The sequence below is a fragment of the Sylvia atricapilla genome, chromosome 4 (assembly GCF_009819655.1).
Source record: "Sylvia atricapilla isolate bSylAtr1 chromosome 4, bSylAtr1.pri, whole genome shotgun sequence".
NCBI lineage: Eukaryota > Metazoa > Chordata > Aves > Passeriformes > Sylviidae > Sylvia > Sylvia atricapilla.
Window position 1 is genome coordinate 12,865,335 of NC_089143.1, and position 22,431 is coordinate 12,887,765.

Here is a 22,431-nt window from a genome sequence, read left to right on the forward strand (position 1 = left end):
CTGGAAGCCTACATGCTGAACCCTGGCACCAGTGAGAATCCCAGGAAGTGGTAGAGTCAATCCTTCACATTTCAGAGGATGCTGAGGACATGCAGGGTTTTCAGTGAGAAGTTAGGCGATTCTCCTAGGATTTGAACTACACTCAAGCAGCAGTGATACATTTAAAATAATTTAATGACGCATTTGAAATAACTTGCTGTTCACAAGGCTAGAGAACCACAGAAAAGTGTCTGCTGTTCTAGAAAGCACCTTCTGAAGCAAACATCAATAGATTCATTTTATGAGACACCATGCAAATTTTCCTGTGTTTAAAATTGGGTGTTTGACAGTGCTGCCCTTTGGATTCAGACGTATTTCAAGCCCTAAGTTAGAATGAGACATTGGCATACATCACTGCCACTGGCAATTGTAGTCACTATAGGATGTAAATATATATGCAGGCCAGAGGGAGAAAACAGCAACTGCAACCACTCACACAAGCCCTGAAGAGCAGAAGTTCACACCAGATTTACAAGTAGAGGGGCAGGTGGAGTTTCATTTTGAGGGTACAAAATTCTTTTTAAGGTACAAAACTTTGAAGATACAAAGGTAGTTAGTGCTGATGATAGACAGGTTGGACAACAAATATAATGCTAAACCCTCCCAGCGCAAGTATATCAAAAGTTTAAACAGGTAGCATTTATCAGAAATGCTTTACTGTAACTGATGCAATGAAATACTTCATGCAAATACTGTAATCTGTAACTATGCATCAATTACTTGTGGACCAGTGACACAAATTGTGAGTCTCAGAGATTTGAATTCACTTGGACCATCCCATAAACTATTCCTGAATATCATACTATTCTGGACGTCACATTTGGACTAATTGAGCAAGGCCTTTTGGCATCTACACACCTCAAATTCACAGTCATCTTAGGTTTCCTTACTGGCTTGACCTCAAATTTCCTATAGCAGAGTCTCAGATTTCCCAATCCTTAAAGTAATTTGATCTTGATTCTATAACCATATTAAAAAAGTAACAGCTCAAGCTGGCACAGGAAATATTGGGCTGTTATATTTTCATAGTTTAAGTCGATGGAAGTATTAGGCTCTTCAGCTTCTGCAGTGTCTCTGAGCGTGTGGTCATCTGGATGGGCACCTATGCCCATCCCCTTTGTATGCAAAGGCTTAGTTCTCCACGGCCTCTTGCCCAGGGCTGCCAACACCCAGAGCTCCCACTGCAGCTGCTCACCAGGCTACCTGCACTGGCTGTATTCCTCAGCACCAGAAGGATTTTGCATCATCTACATTTCCTGCAAGAACAGTGATGTAACTTAAGATGGGAATTAGAAAAAAGAGTCATCAAATATTTGCAACTTTATGTTCCATTTCTTATTGATTTCTTGGAAATATGTCTCAACTAGATCACAAGGACAGAACACCTGTTTGTCACATCTGTAGTTGCCATAAAAATCATAGCAAAGTTATCTAAAATAAGTTTTGGAACAAGTTATAAAAGATTTAGAAGCATCCTGTTCATTTTCACATATTCTTTAAAAGCTATATGCCTTACCTAACTGGCATGTAGGGAAGAGATGTGACAGATGCAAAGTTGGACTGTTTTGTAGCTGAGGCTGAAAATTCCCTAAGAACATCACCACATGTCCTTGAAACTAAAAGAAATTTGAGGTACTTTTACTAAGTTGTTAATAATAGTTTTTACACAGATCTGGGTGTTAATCTTGCTTTTTTCTTAAGTGCTGTAGTGAATAGGAATTATCTAACACAAAACTAACACATAGAGCATTCAACTCAGTAGAGCCAGTTCAGCCCTTTCCACAGAATATCAATGAGAATGACATAATGATGATAAAATTCTTTCTGAAAGAATGACATGCATGCTAATCGCTATTTTGCAGGATTTATTACACTTCTACTTTCAGTATAAACATCAGAATTCTGACCTTTCTACTGCATTACCTCTGAGAACCAGACCTTCTCAGGCAAATATATTGCAATTTTGAAGGAATACAGCCTCATGGAGTAACATCATGGCCTGTCCTTTGCCAATAAGAATAAATATATTTGGATCATAATATATGTCTGTTATCTGCATAGTTAGAAATACTAGTGATTAATATAAAGAATTTTAAGAGTAAAAAAAATAAATTGATGACTGTTCCCCACATGTCATCATCTCTGATATGTAAATTACCATATACTTTAGACAGTATAATCTGGATAAAAATTTATCAGAGCAGAACTATCAGTTATAAAAGATACTGAGTTTTTACATTGAACATTTGGGCTAAATTAATTATGACACCTTATTTTTACACCCAAAAAAACTAGGACATGATAGAGATAAAGTTGATAAAAACACAGCAGTGTGGGATAACTCTAAAATGCCTCTGGAAAAACCCTGCATATGCATGTACATGTTACTGTTCATGAAACTCATATTAGTCCTTTAATTGTTGCTAATAAGAGCATTTAAGTTAAATGAGTTTAAATCTCTATGAACTAAGTTATGAACTCTAGAATACTAACACATAATAAATAGTACTTATGCATTAGTTTCTATGAATGCAATAAGCCCCCTCCAAAACCAAGAACTTTTTTCATACACTTTAATCATTTTTTATATCCTAATCTGCAAAGCAGCTGAGATTTCACATAAAACGGCATATTAATGAAACAAACAAGAGGGAAAGATTATGAATACCAGCATTAATATTTACAAAAAGTTACTGGTAAAATGTTGGGTTTCTTATGCATTTATTGCAATGCAAAAAATAAGGCTAGTAAGCTCCACTTTAACAAGTAAAGACAGACTGCATACTAAATTTTGTTCTACCTTTTATAAAATTGCATCAGCAATTTCCCAGAAAAATGGACATAAGAAATTTCCAAGTGCTTTCAAATTAAGGCACGTATGAGGGGGAGAGGGTTATGTTTAGCTTTATTGATTTTCAATGCACAACATTAACACAGCTGCGTCTGTCACCACTGTGAGTCAACATGGTAGAGTTATTTTACCTAAATAAATCTACAATTGTTCAATTTGTCCATGCAGGAAAAAAAAACAACCTTCAGCCTTTATTAGCCCTTTGGTAGGGGCTTATGATATTCAGGTTTAGTAAGAAGACTGTAGATTTAGTAAGAAGACTGTGGGTTTGATAATTTTCACGCTCGGAAAACTGATACATTTTCTTAGAACAGCATATGGAGTTCTTCCTAATTGCATCTGATCTTGGAGATTAGCAGATCACAGAGAAAAGATACATCTTTGCATTATACTTCAGCGGTATACCCATTTTTTCCTTGTTTCAATTGTATTTCTTAAATGGGATAGTTTCTTTTCCGCTCATCCACAGAACAAAAAACACTGCAATGCCAAAGACATATACTCCCTGCTATCTGTAGTAATTGAGTTCTATTATGGTACATGAGCTCTTCTATGAGTATATGAGCTCTTCTATGGTACAGAGTTTATCTTTACCTGTATTAAATAATTCATCCCTATCGAAGCTGGAAACAAAAACTATATTTTCAATATGTGAAGAGCCCCAGTTCTGGAGCTTGACATTAGGGACAGAGTTTGAAAAGACTTGGTAAAAAGCAATATATCCATATAGTTCCACAAGGCTTAATTGTGACAGTTTTTTCCTCCATTACAAGAGTTTGGTTTTTTTATATCCCAAAGTTTGAAGTTTTGCATTATAATTCCTGATATTTCACACTGCTCACAGATTGTATTTGGTCAACATTATAAGCATTGTTTAAAAATTGGTGCATTTGGAATGTAGTAAGGGGGTGGCAGAGTAAATCATTTTTCTGTTCAATTGTTTAGAGAGCTAAGCTTGCAGCCATCAACCTTTTCTCAGCCAGTTACTTCACTACTTATTCTGTGTACAAAGTGCATGCACTAAAGTACAAATATCTTAATTGCTTAACACTTGGGCAAAGATAGTAAGACTTCCAGGCCTTCCTGTGGTCACAATAACTACATCTCAAAACCATAAGGATGGAAAACATTTTAATCAACTGTAAAATGCAATCCAAGATGAAGCATTAAAACATTAGTGTAAACTGAGAATCAAGCTAAAGCATGCCATAGTATTTCAAGTGTTTCTAACAGTTTGTTCATCATTAGCTTGGACATTAACCAAACCCCTGGAACATCAGGAATTGAAGTTTTTATTTTTCCCTGACTTTCAAATCAGATGACCTTCCACTTTGACAGTGTATGATATCTTGGGGTATTTGCAGGGATTTAAATTGGCCTAAGAGCCAGCTGGAGACCATCTAGTCTGACTCTCCTGCTCAAAGTCAAGTCAGTTAGAGCACTTTGCCCAGGGATGTGACCAGTCAGGTTTTCAGTATCTGCAGGAATGGAGACTCCATGGTCTTTCTGAGAAAGCTGTTCTGCACTTTTGCAACTCTAATAAGAAACGAGGTTTCCCTCCAGTTTCAAGGGAATTTCTGTATTTTCTGTTTGTACCAAGCATGAAAATCAATGGCGATGAGTCAGGACTAAATAATATTATAATTCCTGTTAGCTTCAGAAAGTCAATCAACGTCAAGCTGTAAGACTAATACAGTCACTCTTAGGTGTGCATAGGGTAGATATGAAAAACAGGCAGAAGAGATGCATCAACTGATCACGTAAATTCAAATTGTTTCTTTAGCACTTGAATTTTGATAAAACATGTAATTATCCTTTTCTTTCTATTCATTCTTAATTGCTGGAAGCTTGTTGGAAGACAAACAAAATATTAACGAATGATTCCTATTCTGCATGAATAGTTTCAACCCACACAACTCTTTTCCCTATTCAAATCACATATTTCTACTGTTTTAAACTCCCATCATCAGTTAATGTAAAATTGGCAGGAAATTAAATTATACAAGCATTATTTTTTCAGTGAGGGGACTGAAATATCTGAGATTAGTATTAGAATAGCGGACTAAAAGATGAGAATGATACAAATAAAAAAATATTTTTTTAAATATTTATCAAAATGCAGTGACAATTGTAACTTTAAACAGGACTAAAATTTAAAAAAAAAGAAATACTTTGATATTACAGCTCTGCAGCAGACATCTCCTGTGATGAACTTTAATAATCTTATTTTCATTTATCTTGCTTTCACTTTTGTTAATTTATCTTGCAGTAGTGGTGTTCCGGTCATGAACCAGAAGCACTTTTTTTTTTTTGTTCTGTATAAAGCTGAAATATGCATCCACTAATATCTATTTGTTTAAGCCCAAGGCTGCATGTTAAGATTTTCTATTAAGAGATAATATTTCATAATTCATTTTACATTATGGACATCATAGTGTACCATTCAAACATCTTTTATGCCTTTTAAGTTTAGCACTTTTCTCAAATACATTTTGTTTCCTGTTATCTAAACTTCCCTTTCTGAATCACAATTACTTCTGAGCAGACCAAAATTATTTTTATTCACCTACCTACATTCATTAAGTAAATTCCTAATAATTCTTGTTCGTAAATAAACAAATAAAATGGATTTCTTTATCTCAGTGAATATCACCAGAGAAGAGCCAGTAATATGAAGAACATTTCTCACTCAAAGATACTCTCAAAGATACAATACTCTTTCATGTGAGAATCTTCATATCAAAATACAACACACAAGCTCATTTTGAAAAGGGCACAGACAAAACCTTAGAAGGCTTTTAGGCCAATATTCTTAGCATATCACAAGAGCTCTTGCTAGCTATTGAAATGTGAGCATAAAGAAACCAAGAATAAATTAGATTCTGCATTAGAGATGGTCAAAATTATTTTAACATACCCTTTTGACTGTTCATAAAAATGTGTTTTTGTTATCTCTTCAGTGTCCAATTGTTTGAACATTATAAACATAAAGCACCTATGACACTGAAGTGCTCTCCTATTCTTCTACTGCAAAATGAAATGGATTGAAGTAGCATTTTCTCTCACCAAGAACAATTACAACATGAATTAAGATTTTTATCATATCTCTTTCTATTTTCTTAAAACAGAAGCTTTTCCTATGTCTTTCATGAAGATTAAACAGAACTTCAGTGTATCTAGAGTTTTTTTTTTCTGAACTCAATTAATTGGATTCCAGTATTCTACTTTCTAGTAATTTCCCTTGAAATCTTCTGAACACTTCTTTGACTCAAATCTATTATTAGAACAATATAAAAGCCTTCTTTTAGCTAAGTGTCCAGTATCTGGTAATACTCACTACTCATTCATACCTTCATGTTCTTGGCTTACTTTCTCTCAAACTTTGCTGTGATATCATCTTTTGCTGAAATATTGCTGAAAGCATGCCTTTCCTGGAGTTTGTTTTGTTTTCTTTGGTTTTCAGCAGAGAATATGCTGCCTGAAACTACTTCAGGGATATTAGTTCACAGAGTGTTGTGTCTCTCAGCTCCTGTCTTTCAGCATGAGAAATCTTGATTTTTGCAAAAAAATATTAAAGTTTTATTAAAGTTTTTACTTGGCTGAAAACAATCAAAACCCACATTTCCATCCAAGCAGCTCAATCACTTGAATGTTTGGGTTGTGAATGTCATCATCTTCTCTTGAATCTGGAATATTATTAAATAATTTAACGTGCAGAAAAGAAAAAGAGTATACTTCTTAATCCCAGTTATCATGTACTAACAAGCCCTAGAATGGAGGAAAGCCTTTATAAACCTATTTCAAAAGTCATTTACACAGTATTTTAGTTCACCTAAGGCCCACTGTTTCACCATAGAAATCAATTCCTCTTCAGCCATTCTATTTGCTATTGTAGACAGAGACATTTTCTAAAATTTTTCTCTTTGTTTTGTTTCCCTGCTCAAAGAGAGACTTTTCTGCAAAGGAATCTTTGCCAGAATGCTACTGAAATCACAGACACAGATAGCTAAAGCATATATGGACCTTTCAAAATACAGAGCCTTACTATTAGCAAATCACTGGTGCATAAATAATGTCTTCTATGTAATGTAAAATATTCTTGCTGCTGAGATTAAATATTTTGAATAAATTGAAAATACACCAGAGTGTTCTGTATAGAAATGATTAGCTAAAAATAAATAAAAAAATATCATCAGAAAAGTTTTGAATTATTAATGCATATGTTAAATCGAAGTAGAATTTTTTTGTATCTTAAAGTCTCACCTATGTGCTGTCATTGTTAAAAAGGCCAATTGTTGATACTCCTGTGAATATTTTGGTTTTAGTTACTGATCACAAGACTCGAGCCCAATACGAACGTAAGAGTCACAGCATCAAGTTTTAGGAAAATTCAGCAATATCTCCCGGAAGAATCAGATCAAATTCTAAATGTATATGAATGCATAAACAAGACATTTCCTGTTCAATAGGGAATATATGTACATAAATTCAATAAAGATACAAGGATTCATTCATTCTCTGAGTGATTAGGGATAAGGGCTTCTGCGCTGGTCACCAAAATTTTATTGATGATAACATAATTTCCAAAATTAGGTAAAATAATTAATATTTTGTATTATTTTTTCTACAAGGTAGTCCTCGGTGTTTACTGTTTATTCATCTAAATAATCTAAATTATTCTTTAACCTTAAACATCTTAAATTTAAAGGTATAGTGATTTTTAAGGATTGACGCATTTTCTATACATTGGACAACATAAGCTTAGGTGTAAAATCTCAGCTAGTCAACTACACTTCTCTACAAAAATGAAAGTGCAGAAGTGTATCCTTTCTTGCAAGACGTTTAATAGAATGGAGATGTTCTTCATTACATATTGAGAAATTTAAATTAGCTACATAATTTGAGATCACTCACGTCAGAGGGAACAAATGCAATTTTGGTGAACATTGTAGCTATGCAAGTACAATAATAAACATGCATAGGCTCAAAATACAAAGCCTTGAAAAGGAAAATTATTTATTTTATTCAGGAATTAAGTGTTTGGAATAGTACTATTAGCTGTGCTATACAGGGGGAAAAAAAGAAGACCTTAATAAATTTAAGACTATATTTTTTTCCATTATTTCATTTTAATCATGGTTACATACACTTTCATTGTGAGAAATAGATTGTTGGAAAAAATATATTTGAACAAGGTAGTTGAAGAGGAAACTGATGAAAGGTAGTCACTGTCAAACTAACAGATAGTGTCCATGTCCAGAACTACATTCCAATCATATATATCTATACAGCCACCTTGTATAATTAAAACTCCTGCCAAAGATGTGGGGCTATTTGTTAATATGCCTATTTTTTACATTTCATATAGAAAATACACTTTTAAACAATTGCATTACTGTAAAAACAGATTATGCATTTTCTTCTGCTGTATGAAAATGTTTGAAGTGCAATAGATGGTTCAAAAAATTAATTAAAAAAAAGACATTTAGATGATAATAAACTATTTGTTGCAAAAATATCCAAAGTACACAAAAGGAAAATATGTATTCTTTTTTAATTAAGAAATTAAAAACCTGCTGATATGTAGCTATTGCTACCTATTTTCTGTTATGGTCATGTGGAGCACCATGCCTGTTGCTCTAGGTCAAAAGTAACTCTGCAATTGTCAGTGACAGTATATAAAGCAAATTGGTTAAAACTACTGAAATATGAAATTATCATTTCACACTTGACTCAAAATGTTTTTAACTATTTGAAAACATAGTTAACATATTAAAGGGGATTTAAATGTACAACCTCACAAGAATTACTGATCTCTTTACCTGTGGAATTGATTACAACCATCACCTTGTTATGCAACTACCACTGAATGAAAAAATAGTTTTGGTTTTTTGTTTGTTTGTTTGGTTGGTTGGTTTGCTTGTTTTTTGTTTTTTGTTTTTGTTTTTGTTTTTGTTTTTGTTTTCCCCAAAAGTCTGGTGGTGAAATTCTATTAAAACAAATGTTGACTTGTGTTGTCTAATAAAATTTTTCCTGGCATGTACTTGTCAATGCATGCTCCAGCCAAATACTAAAAGCATGACTTTTGAAGAAGACAATGAGACAATTGTCTGGAAAAAATCAGCATAGTCTTTGCTAAATCCTTGAATGTAGCTACTTTAATTATCCTAGGACTTGATTTTCACATGTAAAGTTTCAATTTCGTTATTTTTCATGTCATTTTATATATTTTGCTTCAGATTTGGCCCCAAAAATGAAGGACATATGTTAATCACTTAAAATATTTTCATCGTACACTTTTAAAAAATCATCAAAGAACTTATGTATCTGTATACAAGTCAAATTATTATGCATACATAAAATACCATAAAATATAAGCAGAAACGCATGAGTAAAAAAATATTTTAATTCAAATTACTCATGGGTAAAACTTTATAGATCTGTTTTTAGTAGAGTGTTACTATCAATAGGTTTTAATTGCCACACTGGTTGGAATATTTTCTAACTGGTTCACATAAAAAAATAGAACACATTCTCAAAAATATGGCTGGCTATACATGTCAGATTGCATCCACAATTTAACAAAGTTGAAATATAAAACTTCAGGTACGACAATCATTATTATACAGCATATGTTATGCAAAAATACTTTCTTCTGTTGATGAATGCTGGTTGTCCTTCAATGATTAGAACCACAGACTGGTACAAAGGTGCCCTTTTAAATGATTCAGGTAATTTGCTTCTTTTCCAAAACCTTTTCTGCATAGCTCAACTGTGGAAATAGTCACAGACATTTCTTCAGATTGGTTATTTTTTTGTTTGTTTGTAAGAAAGATACACCAGTTTTTGTTAGCAGGAACATTTAGTTGCTACTTCTTATTTTCTTTTAATCACTTTAAGTCATTCTGAAAATAAGACAGTAGAAAGAAAAATACTCTAATCTTAATAAATGGCTGATTTTGACTGAATGCCTCGTATAAATAAAATAGACAAAAAGGATTCATTATACATTTTGTTATGTGGCTGATGAAGGAAAAGTCCAAATTATGGTTCACTAAACCCTACAGTTTTAGTAGTCACTGCATAGTCATCCCTGTCAATCACATTTTTACGGATTTTTTTTATCATAAAAACATTAAGAAGATTGTTCCTAAATACACTGAGTGTCTAGAAAGTTCTGCAAAGAGATCACACACTGGAATTCATATTCTTTCATTTCACACCTATAGATCAAATCAGTAGCTGTCAACATCCCATGGAAATATGGGATCCATGGAAAATAATGAATTTCCTGGAAGAAACTACAGGCCCAGAGAACAACCCTTCAATTGAAAGATGACTAAAAGATGTCTGTGTTGTCTTTTCAGACAACCCAATTCATTCTTACTAGGAATTTTTTCAATTATCCATCCAGGAATGTTTTTGATGCTGTGACTGTAATTTGAAACAATCTGATGCTTGTTATCAATTCCAAAGAGGTTTTAAATATTAAGATATTAATAAAAAATGTGACAAGGCAAAATAAACCTTCATTGCGTTTACCATTAAGAAGTGTCACACAGAGATGGAATGTTTTTTGCCTAACCACGCTTTCTTTCTCTCAAATACCAAAGTATGGGAAGCACTGAGTAAAAAATGCTTTTGACACTGGACATAACTCCAGTTAAAGCTTTCATTGTACAGTGTCATGCAGAACATAAAGTGGGATAAAGAACATAAAATTTTGGGATAATTAGGCATCATAAAAAAGAGTAATATTTGACTAAAGAAAAACAGAATGAAAATAAAATGCAAGAATTTTTCATTCTAAAACCTAGTTTTTATAATATTGTCATTCAGAAAGAAGTTAGAATCACAACTTGAAAGTATCATATAATTAAGAAAAGAATCACACATTCCACAGGGTTAGGCTGACCTGCAGGTTCTGATAAACTGCAAGGATAGCAAGTACTGGGACCCTCATAGGACATGGTCATCCTTAGTATTCAGCAGGGGCAACAGTAATGCTCTGATTTTCTCTCTGGATATAACAGAGAGAGCTTTTCTGGCAAGGAATCTGGGCTTCAGTCTGAACTTCACTATACATCTACACCACAAATTGTTTTGCTATGAGAAGCCACCCTAGCCAGCTCTAAATGAATTGCATTGGAGGGCTGTTTGTGAGCTTCTTAAGTGCTTTGCATCTCTATTTATACAACACCATATAGTTGAATGTGTGCTATATCCACTTTGAATGCTGCAACTTTCAGGATTAATTTCACTTTTTATTCTTCATTTACCTCATGTGAATGAATAAGATTAGAGAGGTCAAACCCTTGGCTGATATAAATCAATGTACTCTTGTTGTCTGACTCTAGATGTCTGTTCTTCCCCTAGTTATACCAGGATGTTTTTCTTTCTTCAAACAAAACAACATAACGGGCAACAGCATTGTCATGGCTGCAGACAGTCTTGGATTCTGATTGCATGAGGCAGCATGCACTTCATAAAGCCAGCTGGCATTAACAAAACACTTTCTGGTCAATGCCCTCTAAAAATAAAACAGTATCAATCTCACCAAGAGCAGACCCTTGCAAAGTCCAGAATTAAATGCTGCTCTCCCATTTTGCTGCTTTATTGCTGCCACTGTGCCATCTGGCCAATGAAATTATTTAGCACTGCATCAGTTTTATGTCTGTAACTTTTAAAGGACAAATATTTATATTTGAGTTTTGTCCAAAAATTCTCTTAGATAAGTGGTGGAAAAAAAATGTTTCTCTTTCCAGTTCAAGACAAACAAAGCAGAAACTCTGGGCAGATGCAGAAGAAAGAAACTTAATTCAAGAACTTCACAGTGAAAAAGAAACTCAATACTTGTGCAGCTTTTAGACAGATTTGAATAAATAAATTATAATTGATTTTATGCAGATGTCTTCATCTTAAATGACATGGCTTTCTCAGATGTTCCAGATGATTATAGGTTATTGGATCAAAACAGATGCAAAGCCACAGTCTGTGTAGAATTGAATGTACAGCTCTTATTCAGAACTGAATGGAAGAGTTAGACCAATTAACTTTCTGTTTTCTTTAATTTCATGCCTTCAAAGATGAAATTGTACCTGTTTAAATCATTATGTAAAAGGTAACAGAAAGTGCACAATTTTCTAATTGTAAAATAATTAAGTGATGCTCATGTAATTGCATTTATCATAGCACTCTTCAGCTAGAAGGAGGGAAGCAGAAAGGAAAGGAAAAGAATGTTGGAATGTCTGGGTCTAATTCCTGGCTCTGCAGAAATGTCATGTTTTGCTTTGGCAATGCCTTTCACCCATCTGTAGATTCAAGACAAGGATTACCCTTTACCTTTGTATAATGATTTCCTTGACCTCATAAATAGACTTTGTAAGCCTATGGTAAAGGCTTGTTGGGAGAACAGATGGGAAAAACTGCACAAGCTAATGAAACAGGATTTCAAATAACTGAAGAAATTGCAGGGGGCCACGACAACCCTAAGAATCCAGAACATGGCGGATACTGCTGAATTTTTTATACTATGAATCTTCTTGAAAAATCAAACAAAAACCTATTAAAATTTCTGGCCAGCAACCCTACTATAAATATACAAACATATCACTGATAAAATGTTTCCAATAGTGCATATCATTATGCTAATTTCTTTCAACTGTTTACAAATTACAAACCTCTGAAAATAAACACAGCAAGAATAACTAAAAGTAAGGGGCACATCACCAGGATTTTACAAACATTGACTGTGTCCCATCTTCAAGAATATATTTTGAGGCTAGTCTGCCTCAGACTAGATGTGTGCTCTCAAAAAAGCTCAACTTCACTGAACTAAAAAAAAAAAACCAGCTAAAACTACAGTTTCTGTAGCTGCACAATTATGCTAATATTTCAAATTCTAATTTTAAGATCAAGGTTGAGCTTACAGAAATTCTTTGCCACTGTCCTTTAATTTCACTACCTGAATAGCAAATGACAAGCATCTAACAACATGTCACAGGTAGACATTTCTGATGAATACAAAAATACCTGTTAAATCACAAGGAAACAAAATAACATTTGAAGTGATGAAAGACTGTTCCTTAAAAAAAAAATTCCTGTTCACTTGGACTTTTCTTGTCAAAGTCCAAGAAAACTGTAAGAGACTTTATTTTTTTACTTACTTTTCTATCTCATTTTAATGTAGAAAAGGAGAAACTGTTATTATTAGGTATGTGAATATCTGAAATATTTCCCATATAGATAAAAATAATTACAGGTTTTTGGTAAATCTGTATTCCTTGACAAAGTTTAAATTATATCTGTTTCCAAGAACATAATTTTTATAACACTGAGACATTTAATTACATTAAAGCTGAGTTGCAAATTTCCTCTGTAAGCAGTTTGGACAACAAAATGTCTCTTCAGGGCAAACTTTATTCAGGTATTTGTGGAAAGATAAGGAATGAATTTTGAAGGAATTTAAAACACTAAGTTCAAATTTTTTTTTTAATTTCTTTTTTTTTCTGAATATAACTGGGGTTCATGCTGAAATGAGCAATATATGTTTTGAATACATGTTTACAAAAGAGAAATGCCTTCACAACTGTTTTCTTAATTCCATTTTGACCCCACAAACTTTCATTTTGATAAAAAAGTATCTTTTCATATAAATCCAGTGTTTTTTCTTTTCCATATATGTATTTCTTCTCCCTACTCCTTATTAGTGGAAGAACTCTAGTGGTTTCATAAGGTATCAGAATCCATATAGTTCAGTGACCCTTTCACAGAATTCAAGTGCAATAGCACTAATGTAATGAGGCTTTTTGGATAGAAAAAAAGTCTACTTAATCCTCTAGAGATAATAATTCACACAACTTTATTGAAAATACATACATACAACCCTTATGAAATTTCATAAATCTGCACACACATCCTGAGCATGAGTGTATTTACACAAGGAATCATTTGTGTAATCCTTTGTTCCACATTCACTGTTCTCATGCTTCTCATCTTTGCCTCAGTCTTTAGTGGGAAGACGGCTTGTCCTTGGGACAACTGTCCTCCTGGGTTGGTAGATGGTGTCAGGGAGCAGAATGGTCCCTGTGCTATCCAGGAGGAGGCAGCCAGAGAACTGCTGAGCCCACTTGGATGTTCATGAATCTATGGGCCCAGATGAGATCCATCCCGGGGTGATGAGGGAGCTGGCAGATGAGCTTGCAAAGCCACTCTCCATCATTTCCCAACAGTCTTGGCTCACTGGTGAGGTTCCAGATGACTGAAAGCTGGCCAATGTGATGCCCATTCACAAAAATGGTAGGAAGGAGGATCCTGATAGGCCAGTTAGCCTGACCTCAGTACTCAGCAAGGTAATGGAACAGTTTATATTGAGTGTCATCATGCAGCACCTACAGGATGGCCGGGGTATCAGGCCCAGCCAGCAGGGGTTTAGGAGGGGTTGGTTGTGTTTGACCAACCTGGTCTCCTTTTATGACCAGGTGACCCGCATACAAGATGCAGGAAGAGTTGTGGATGTTGTCTCTTTGGACTTCAGCAAGGCCTTTGACGCTGTCTCCCACAGCCCACTCCTGGAAAAGCTGCAGTCCATGGCTCGGATAGGAGCACTCTGTGCTGGGTTAGGAACTGGCTGGATGGCTGGGCCCAGAGAGTGGTGGGGAACGGTGCTGCATCCAGCTGGGGACAGTCACCAGTGATGTCCCCCAGGGGTCTGGGCTGGGGGCAGCTCTGTTCAATATTTCATTGATGACATGGATGAGGGAATTGAGTCTTTAATCAGTAAATTTGCAGACAGCACTAAGCTGTCTAACACTGGGAGTGTGTGTCCATCTGTTGGAAGGGAGGACGGCTCTGCTGAGGGACCTGGAATGTTTGGATGGATGGGCAGAGCCCATTAAGATGAAGTTCAGTAAGTCCAAGTGCAGAGTCCAATAAGATGAAGCTTAATCCGTCCAAGTGCCAAGTCCTGCATTTTGGCCACAATAACCCCCTGCAGTGCTCTAGGCTGGGGCTGGTGTGGCTGGACAGTGCCCAGGAGCTGGGGGTTCTGGTAACAGCAGCTGAACATGAGCCAGCAGTGTGCCCAGGTGGCCAAGAGGGCCAATGGCATCCTGGCCTGGATCAGGAATAGTGTGGCCAGCAGGAGGAGCACTGGTGAGGCCACACCTGGAGTGCTGTGTCCAGATCTGGGCCCTCAGTTTAGGAAGGACGTTGAGACGCTTGAGCAAATCCAGAGGAGGCAACGAGGCCAGTGAGGGGCTGGGAACACAAACCCTGTGAGGAATGACTGAGGGAGCTGGGCTTGTTTAGCCTGGAGAAAAGGAGACTCAGAGGTGACCTTATCACTCTCTACAACTCCCTCAAAGATGGCTGTAGTCAGCTGGGATTGGTCTCTTTCTCCAGGCAGCAACCTACAGAATAAGAGGACACAGTCTAAGGCTGCACCAAGGGTTTGTTATGAAGCAAAAGTTTTTTAGAGAAAGAGTGATAAAATACTGGAATTGTCTGCCTGGGGAGCTGTTGGAGTCACCATCCCTCAATGTGTTTAAAAAAGACGGGATGTGGAACTCAGTGTCATGGTTTAGGCAAGGTGTTAGGGCTGGGTTGGACTTGATGATCTTGAAGGTCTCTTCCAACCGAGGGATTCTGTAATTCTGTGATATTGCTTTTATATGAAACCTTCTGTATGTCTGACAGATAACCTCCATTGAGTCATATTAGTTTCCATTTTGGATGCTCCTAAACTGGTATTTCACGATCAAACCCAGAATTAGACTTTAGAGGAACTATAATTGACAAGGAAATAACAGATTCAACCACATTCAGACTTGAAAAAAAAATAAGAAAGGACTGACAGAAAAATTGTATTACAGGCACATATATTAACAATGCAGATGGCCATGTTTGCTGTCAAAATACTGAAAAAATGTTAAAGTGACATTCAGTCAGAGAAGAAATATTTGTAGGAATGAAGCTGGGGAAATGTTATAATTCCAATGATTTTTTCATAGGTCTGAAATCTAAACTCATCACTCATATATTTTCAGATGTTTTGTTAACTCTTAGAAACTGTTACCTGTTTACTCAGCAATAGTACAGTCATGGGTAGTTTCCTCCAATAATTTATGTCCAACATATTTTGTGCTCAGTGTTTCACTGTAAAGACAAACCTGGAGCTTTTTTGAAGTAAATAAGTACCCACACATCAAAGATATCAAGGCATTTGTCAATACTTTCTGAACAACAAATTTCAGAACAAGTTATAATTTTAGACTGGGGTATGATGTTGTGATTTACAAGTAATTCAGAATATGAATGAATATCGGTTAGTTCTGTTTCTTGTTTGTAAGCAATCGTATGAAGCAGGCAAAACATAAGTTGTCTGAATCCTCAGAGCAGTGAGCATACTTTAATTCACTTAACTTTTCATGTCATAGGACAGTACCACAGTGCATTCCTCTTTCCAGGCCAGCTGATAAACAGTGAAGCTTTAGCTCTGACTGTGGTCTTTCACAGATGGTCAATGACATCTCTCTTCCTGTTCAGTCAGTGGCATCACTAGTTAAAATAAATATCAAAAATCATCCCTTTGTGATCCTAGAGTAGGATCCTTGATATAAATGGGACATGGAGACAGTTTAGAAAGGGATTTTGGCACAATTGAAATCAGAGGGTGACATTGCAGAACTTACAATCCTGTTACAAGAGCATGAGTGAGGTCAAAATCAACCTTCCAAATTGCAAAGAATCTCTGCTCCTATATATACCAAGAACAGGCTTCCTAATCTGTTCTGCTCAGTGTAAACATGGCAATACTAGACTGGAAGGGTAGGTACCAGGCCTCTCATTTTCTTTAACCAGCTTTCTGAAATATGAGGGGAGAGAGAGGGGCTGTACAGCTAGCTCTTTCCAAAGGTATCAGAGAGCAATCTAGAAGTCAAAAGAGAAGGATCAACTTCCATTCATATTCTCATGGAAAGGAAATGGCTAAAGGAGACTGATTTGCTCTTTAGGCTGTAAATGAAAAGCACATTGATTATAAGCAATAGTGAATTACACTCAAACCTTACAAGAGGTTGACAAGCTACAAAGGCATTGAAAAACTACAGAGGGCTAATAGAATTGAGATGTCTTTGTAGAGGTTGCATTCAACTTAATAACTAATAATTAATGATTATTAATGTAATTTTTACCTGCTAGTTTAGACAGAAATAGGTTAGGATCAAAAGAAAAATTGTTCTGTGTGCCAGGTTACACATGTTGAAGCCTCCATAGCTGGTTTTCAAGTAGAGGGATCTACTTGAGTTTAACATATCTACCATTTACTCTGCCTTTCAATGTAAGTATAAATAATGTTTAAAAAAAAAAGGAGAGAAAAAAGACCAACTGACCAAATGAATTCTAAATTCCTGAATTCCATTTGCAGTAGCAAGCTGGTGCATTACTTGTTCCTTCCAGATCTCTCTCTCTTCAAGTCATTGTAAATTGAAGGTAAACCCTTGGCAGCAATATGCCTTGAGTCTGCACTAACCTGTTCTCCAACTTTTGAGACAGAAATAGGAACACTTAAATTTCAAGTGAGCAAGCACTGTAACAGGTGTCTCTTGGGGGTGATGGGTCTCTAGTAAGTGAGCAAGTGAGTGCCTCCTAGGGGTTTAAGGGGCATGGTTAATTATTAACCTCAGCTACTGCAATTCTCTGCTATTTAGAATGCATGTTTTAAAATTCACAAGGTCAGAAAATATCTCTCTGTGTGGGTGGGTGTCTGAGTAGGCTCTCAAGGAGAGAGGAAGACAAACAGTGCTCAGAAATAAAACCATTTACTGAGATACTGAGTGATAGTACTATGAACTACCTTCAAAGATGAGTAATACTAGAGAAAAGGCATTTAAAAGTGTGTAGTGAAAGAGTAGTCAATGATTTTTCTCCAGGAATTGTCTTGTTTGGGGTTTTCTTGGAGCAGAATGACTAAGAACAGCACTAAGTTTGTTTTTGTTTGTTTTAATCTGTTGCAATTTTAGAGAGTCTTTTTGCTGTGGGTTTTTTTTGTTTTGTTATGTTTTCCTGCTCAGTTCTAGTTCCTTCCTCATGCACATTTTATGGTGACATTGATTTCTTGTACCATTCTTTGGAGAAATAAGCATTCACATTCTGTCCCAGAGCTGCAATAATACATGTGTGGGTAAAGCAGCACCAAAAATATGACTGGAACAGTAGTGAGTAGGGCTGCACACAGAAGCAAAGACAGCAAGAGAAGTCCTGGCATACTCGGAGTTATTGATCTTGAATCATGAAAGTAGGGCTAAAAAAGACCTAAAAATCTTTTACAGGGTTGAATTATGGAAGTGATTTTTTTACGGTCTTCATTAGAAACATGAAAAGGGCAAATTGCAAATCTAAAAGAAATTAGAATGAAACATTTACAAATTTTTACAAGTGTTTGACACGAACATCTAGTCTCATTGTCTTGTCTCAGTGTAATAATGCAAAATCTCCATTAAATACATATTGACTCTTAACTATAGCAGAGATCTTAATTGATTTTTGTACCATGTTGTCCTTTCAGAATAAATTTTCCATGGAAAATTCTGACATCTTTTGTTTCAGAACAATTAAGGCATGTTGTTTGAATAAGTCAGTTGGCAAAGATGTCTCTTATTTTATTTATAATATTAGAATGAAAAATCCTGTTTTAATAATAGGAATAAAAAATCAGCCTTTTCTCTTCCTGAAAAACATAAATATTACCACACTTCTTTAAACTATTTTAAACTTAAAAAATGACGTTTCCAATAACAAAGTGTTCCATGTGAAAAATTCTGGAAATGCTCCACTTGATGTAGTTTCTTTGTAATGCTACAAGTATGCTATCTAGCCACTGAAAGTAATTTTATTTTATTTATTACAAAATGATCCATGAGATCCACCCATACACCTTGTAGTTCCACAGTCTTGCAACAAAACACAAATAATGGACAGATTGAGAACAGGAACATTCTCCATAGCCATCTCCATTACTTGTTCATTCAATCTACACTGAGGATTCTTAACAAGATTAATAATGTGGTTCATATTGACAGCATGTACTATCAAATAAACCATTTTTTTAACATTAAAAAAATATTCTATGTGTTAAATGCATAGCAGATTGAGTATTTTTTTTTCTGAGTTCAGCACTGTAGATGAAGATAAATGCATAACTATGTGGGAAGGCAGTGATAAATACAGGATTCTTCATGTAATCAGAAGTTGTAATATGTTCTTCTGTATGTATTATTGAATCCAGAAAATAAGTCTAAGCCTTTACTAAGGGCTACTGAATTATCATGGCAGATTTCTGTCACAGGCAGTTGTGGTCATCTGAACTCAGGTGGAGCAAGCCAGTTATGTAGGAGATGTTCTGGATGCTGACAAACCACAACTGTGTATTACATGATACCAGCTGTCATTCTTTTAAATAAAATAATTAGAAAATTTTGTATATCAAGCTTCAGAAAGAAAAAAAAAAAAAAGAAGTTGTACAAAACCATAATGGCTAAATCCTCTTCATAAAATGAGCACTGAACTGGACTTTTGTGATTTATTCTATTTTTGCTATGGTAAAGACAGATATACTGATTTTTTTTTCAAATGGAAGTATAAGACCATTGTCTGGGTAAAATCTTTCCGCAACATGCTCTCCTGGCAAAATATCATATAAGTAAAATTTAGTTTTGAATGCCTCAAGCTCTTTTAATTTTTTGATTGAAAAAATTTTAAAATAAGGAGAAGAAGAATGTAATATTTTGAGAAAGATCAAAATGCTGTTTCATGTCCTGGGAAAAATTATTATCTAAAGCAGGTGGTCTGACTAGCATGTATAAGAAATTTTTGCACGTAAGAAATATCAGTAACATTACAATGAGAATAAACAGTATGAAACAGCATCAATAGATGACAAACTTGAACTGCTTTACCACGGGTTATGGGCCTCAAGTTCTATTTTAGTGGTCTAAATACTAATGAGGTAGTCTAGTCTTCTGCTGAATGCAGGGAATAAAAGTACAAACAAGATAAATAGAGTAAGTATCCCCTGTTGGATCAATATGGATAAAGTGACATGTCAAATACACACCACTGTAATTCTGGCCAGTCAGCTCTTGTGAATCACTCTTATGCTGACTCAGTGCTTCAGAGTGAAATACTGCCTCCCGCCCACTCTACTGGTGCTTGCCAAATCCCATTAGAAAATGTACAGCAATTAAGTTTAAATAACATCTTGCTATCCCACTCTGCCCAGAAGGTACTCCAGAATGTCTCTGAAGTCAACTAGAAAGAAAGCCCCTCAGTCCAGTTCCAGAAATGCTGAATATGTGTGAGCAGCAAGATCTGGGCTGATCCCTCCAGGAAAGTGAGGCAGGAGCTCAGGGTGACTCTAACACAGGCCAGGCAGTAACAGCACTGGGTGGGAGCAGCCCCACTGCACCTCAGCCAGGCAAGCAAAGGGTGGTGACACCAACAGGTTCTATCAACAGCATAAGGAGCATCAGCCTAATGCCCAGAAAACTGAAAAAACCCCCTCGATTCATAAATATCCATGTCTGAGCTGAAGTGGAGCTCCTGGGCCCACTTGTTTCAGATCAATTGCTGTACTAGCATCTAGGATTCAGTGTTACTGATTACTTTGCCTCTATCATTGCATAAACCCAGTCTTTTTTCACAGATTTGATGTGAAACAACAACAACCTACATGCAAATTTTGATGCAAATGTCCTTTATAATTTCATATCCTCAGGAAAAAGAATTCAAGCTGTATATTAGGAGATGTATTTTTCTCAAATAGAAAGGCTCTAGCTTCCAAGGCACATATTTTCAATGGAAAAAAACCCCAAACAAACCACTGCTCCATTTGCCATAATATTTCACCTAAAATAGCCAGCCATAGAAGCCTTACTCCACAGGCAGATGACAAGAGATCTTCGGCGGCTGAAGTACAATGAAAGGTAGCAGATTGGACACACTTTTATCCATCCTGACTTGCATGGGGCAGCAAAGGGCAACAGAGAGAGAGAGGGATGTCGTGAGTGGTCTCAGAAAGCAATATGAAGATTAGCAAGCCTCATGCATCTCATCAGTAAACACCACTACTTAAAAAAACGCCACTGTCTACCACAAGCTGAATGTTCACTTGTGTTCTGCACAGACAGACCTAAAGAACAAGAAGACTTGTGGGTGCTGGGATTTTCTTAACTACTTGTGAAAAAATTTCGATTACACTCTCCTCAGTATCTTGGCATCTGGATATGCAACCGCTTAGTAGGGTGTCTGAAAACATTTGGCTTTAGCCTGTGACTCATCATGCACTTTAGGTGCCTGTTTATTAATCAAGAATCACACACCCTGCTGTGTGTTATAATTTTCAAGGAAGCAACAGAACCATTAGTGTTCAGTGTTTCTTGTTTTGTATCTCACATCCAAGTCAGAATTAACCAACACACCTGAGATTTAATTACTGTTAGCACCAGCCCATTTCAGTCTTTCATGTAGTTCAGCCTTTCCCTGAAATTCTAGGTTCTCACAGACAGGTCCTAAGAATTTCTATAAGCACTTTAGCACTGTTGCCTATGTGCTCAGCTTCACATTTGTAAGTTTGAATAAAAAATAACCTACTTTTTCTGAAAAATCTTTCTGTGATCAAAGTAAATAAAAGTAAGATTTAATGCTTTGAAAAGGCATACATTCCAGATATGTTTCTAAATTAAATGAATACAGATTTCCTACTACAATTGTGGAATTTAAATATCATTTTCATGAGATCAAATACCAGTAGTAAAAATATTTCCTTTTTTTTCATTTTGTTTTGTTTCTTGGGTTGCATTTTTTAAAAATAATTTAAACTTCGTGGTTACAATGCTGACTTCTCCTGGTCAGTTAGAAGTTTTTCTACTTTATTGGAAACAAAAATTATGGAAGCCTCGCCAGATATACTTACCATCAAGTTGCCTGATTAATAGACATAGATAATTGCTGGAACTTTAGAAATATATATATTTTTAAGATAGTAAGATAAATAATAAGATAAAATAATAAGATAAATCTCCTTATCAATTAGTACCTCATGCTAAAATGAAAGTTTTATGGTAGCCATTCTGAAATCAAGTTGTGCAACTGTACTTTTTCCTCCCACTCCACTCTTAGACTTGCTGATCTCATGCCATTTGATAATACCCCTCTGCAATTTAAGTAGCTCCCAATGGAACAGTAACAGCAATGAGAAAAAGTAAAATGGTAATGAAAAAAAAAAAAAAAAAAAGAGTTCTGATGAAAGAGCTAAGTGATATTTCAAATCACCAGTATTAAATCTCTTGGGAATCTACCCATATCTTGATGGATCATGAAACATCAGAAATTAGAGTAATCAGTGACAACATATTTCACAAAAATAACAGAATCAGTTTTGCCAAACAGGAACTAAAGAGAAATAATAAATGTATTTTAAAAACACCCCAAACACACATAATAAACTTTATGTTAACACTGAGGTAAAATTATGTCATTGCTTT

General features: G+C 35.4%; 1 protein-coding gene across 1 annotated transcript in view; it reads right to left on the reverse strand.

Annotated features, from left to right (window-relative positions):
* Nucleotides 1–22,431, reverse strand: part of PCDH7 (protocadherin 7) — a 265,687-nt gene that overhangs the window by 142,458 nt on the left and 100,798 nt on the right. The window lies entirely within an intron of this gene.